We start from the raw sequence: 3,461 nt of genomic DNA on the forward strand, positions 1-3,461 counted from the left end.
ACTAGGTTTCATATTATGAAGTTCAGGAGCACACAAAAGAATGCCACATTTTTTCCCTAGTTATTTCAATTATTTTTTAATTTTTATTAGTTAAACATCATGAGGCACAGTTGTAGACTTACAAATTATTGTGCTTGGATTTCAATTATACAATGATGGAGTACCTATCCCTCCACCAGTGCCCATTCTCCACCACCACGGATCCCAGTATTCCGCCGACCACCTATACCCCCATGCCACCCAGCCTCTGTGGCAGGGAATGCCACATTTTTCACTGTTCTATGTCAGAAGTTCTCCAGAATCACGACACTAAAAGCAAAATACATGTTTTAAACTAGTATTTTGTTATTTTCTTAAGAAGTTTCAGAACTCCTATAGTAATGGTACCCCTTTAACTTTCCCTTCCATTAATGAACAGCAAGGTTCTGAATATACTTGTGTCTCAGGGATTCTATCTCAAATCATCAAATCTAGAATCTGCACTTCAGCACAAATATCATGCTGAAGGAGTGCTTCATTCATACTCTTATTCTATGATATTAACGTCCTTTTATTTTTCTATGAAAGTGATGAAATTGAGAGTAAAACACATTACAATGCTAATCTCTGTATGGAACTTATTAGTTTAAAAATCTTTATTTTTTTTTTATAAAAAGCTTTTGTTTGGAGGACATTGAATCTGCGTCATAGCACAAAGTGCTCAGGAATTACTCCTGGGTCTGTGCCAGAGATCACTGCTGAATGTGCTTAGGAGATCATATGTGATATGAAAGATCAAATGGAGGTCAGCTCTTCGCAGGGCCAGTGCCTTACCAAATGGACTATCCCTCTGTCCAAGTCTCTTATTTTTTAAGTTAGTTTCCACAGAAACTCTTTCAAATACAAAGAAAACCAAAAAACAACAGCACCACATGACAAACAGTAAGAACTACAACAGTTACCTAAAATCTTCTAGCACAGGGCCTTGCCATGATCCGTAGAAGAGCCAGTAACAATTCCTTGTCTATTGATGGTAGGTGCACAGTTGTTGCAGCAGTAGCAGCCCACATTCAAAAGAACCAAAGCAACCAATGCTGGCTCAGATGTGGCAAGAAAGGGACACTCCTTCACTGTTGGTGGGAATGCGGACTGATTCAGTCCTTCTGGAAAACAGTATGTACAATTCTCAAAAAATTAGAACTTGAACTCCCATTTGACCCAGCAATTCCACTCCTGGGAATATATCCCAGAGAGGCAAAAATGTATAGTCGAAGTGACATCTGCACTTGTTTGTTCATTGCAGCACTCTTTACAATAGCCAGAAACTGGAAGAAACCTGAATGCCCAAGAACAGATGACTGGTTAAAGAAACTTTGGTACATCTATACAATGGAGTATTATGTAGCTGTTAGAAAAGATGAAGTCATAAAATTTACATACAAGTGGTACAATATGGAAAGTATAATGCTAAGCGATATGAGTTAGAAAGAGAGGGATAGACATAGAAATATTGCATTCATCTGGGGGATATAAAGTAACAAAATACGAGATTAATACCCAAGATTAGCTGAGATCAGCACCAGGAGCATTACTCCATAGCTTAGAGGCCAGCCGGGCATTCTAGGGGAAAGGGCAGCTCAGATAGAGAAGGAGCACCAAATAAAGTGTGTTTGAAGGATCCACCAAGGAGGGGAGATGCATGTTGAAAGTAGACTATGGACTAAACATGTTTGCCACTCAATGTCTCTTTTGCAGAACACAACACCCAAAAGGAGAGAGAGAACAAAAGGGAATGCCCTGCCACAGAGGCAGGGTGGGATGGGGTGGGGGTGGAGGTGGGAGGGATATTATCCACGGTGGCAGAAAATGGGCACTGGTGGAGGGATGGGTATTTGATCATTGTATAATAGAAACCCAAGCACAAAATTTGTAAATCTACAACTGTACTTCATGGTGTTTCACTAATAAAAAGAAAAAAAAAAGGAAAAAAATTGGAGCTTAATGATTTGTTCTCATATATTTTCCCTACATGGTGTAATTTGGCATTGATCTAGGAAGGCCAGCATGAAAAAGTTGAGGTGTATATCTTAACCACCAATGCCAAAACCACTGTAAGTATGGAACCCAAAGTCAATAGTTAACCTTCAAAATGTGTTCGTCAAGGAAATCGGTGCGAATGCAGGGCGAAATGGGTCGTTTGTTGGTTGAGGGATGAAGACACTGGTGGTGTGATTAGAATTGGAATATTGTATGACAAAACTCCATTATAAATGACTTTGTAAATCAAAACTGCCTAAATGTTAAAAAAAGAGAAGTCAACTCATATCTATATTTCAAGAAAGCTTGTCTTAGCAAATTTTGGCATGGAGAGCATAGTTGATAGAGAGATGGAGAAAGAAAGGGAGAGTTGAAGGTTGGGAAGAGAATCCTGGATATCATGGAAGAGATGAAAGTTGATATTAGAAGATTTGGAGCCATCAGAGTTTAGAGAGTTAAATGGTGAGACCATAGCAGTTTAGGTAGTTAAATAGTGAGATTGGTTTAAGTCATCAGCAGTGTATACATAGATTTCAAAGACCTCACAGATATTCGGGCTATATCAACTAACAAGGGGACCGTTTTTTTCCTGAAGCTCTATTTAAGTATAATATATTGCCAGAAAGAATGATAAGAAGCTGGTTCTCTTTTTCACAGATTAGTACAATAGAGATGAAAATTTTTATACAAAGGAATCTATCACCTTGTCCTGTTGCTCTGCTTTCTTTTCATCATTTCATTCTCCTCCATGTCCCTACCTAATCAGGGCTCTCCACATTTCTCAGCAGCGTCACCACATAGCCTCAGAGCATGTATTAACTGCCAGTAGCTCACAGTTCTCTTGTTTTACCCACACCCAGGCCAGAGCTATCATTCTGCAAATGAAGATGTCTGCTAAAGTCCCATTCTTCCTTGAAGTGGCAGTCATGGTGTACCTCTTATTAATCATTGTGTTTACAAATTTCGATGAATGTCACTATACTAGTGACAGGGATTTTCCAAACTAAGGGAAGAATAAACATTTTCCATTACCCCAAGAATTTTGGGCAGTTATTTTCTATCCACTGCAAATAATATATGATAATTAGTCAAAGGAACTGAAATAAAAACAGGGACATTTGTCAATTTGGTGCCATGACTAGTCAGTCTTAGTATAAATATATATTTCTAGAAAAAAAAGCAGAAGAAAACGAGTTGGGTGCTAGCAAAGAATGCCAAATCTCTGCCAAGAAATCCCTTGAAAATAAAAATTGTGACTATGTACAGAACATGATTGCCACTCAATGCCTCTTTTGCAGACCAAAACACCCAAAAGGAGAGAGAGAACAAAAGGGAATGCCCTGCCATAGAGGCATGGTGGGATGGGTGGATGTGTGTGGGAGGGATACTGGAATCCATGGTGGTGGAAAATGGGCAATGAGGGAGGGATGGGCATTTGATCATTG

The sequence above is a fragment of the Sorex fumeus genome, unplaced genomic scaffold, assembly GCF_029834395.1.
Source record: "Sorex fumeus unplaced genomic scaffold, SorFum_2.1 ptg000032l, whole genome shotgun sequence".
Lineage (NCBI taxonomy): Eukaryota > Metazoa > Chordata > Mammalia > Eulipotyphla > Soricidae > Sorex > Sorex fumeus.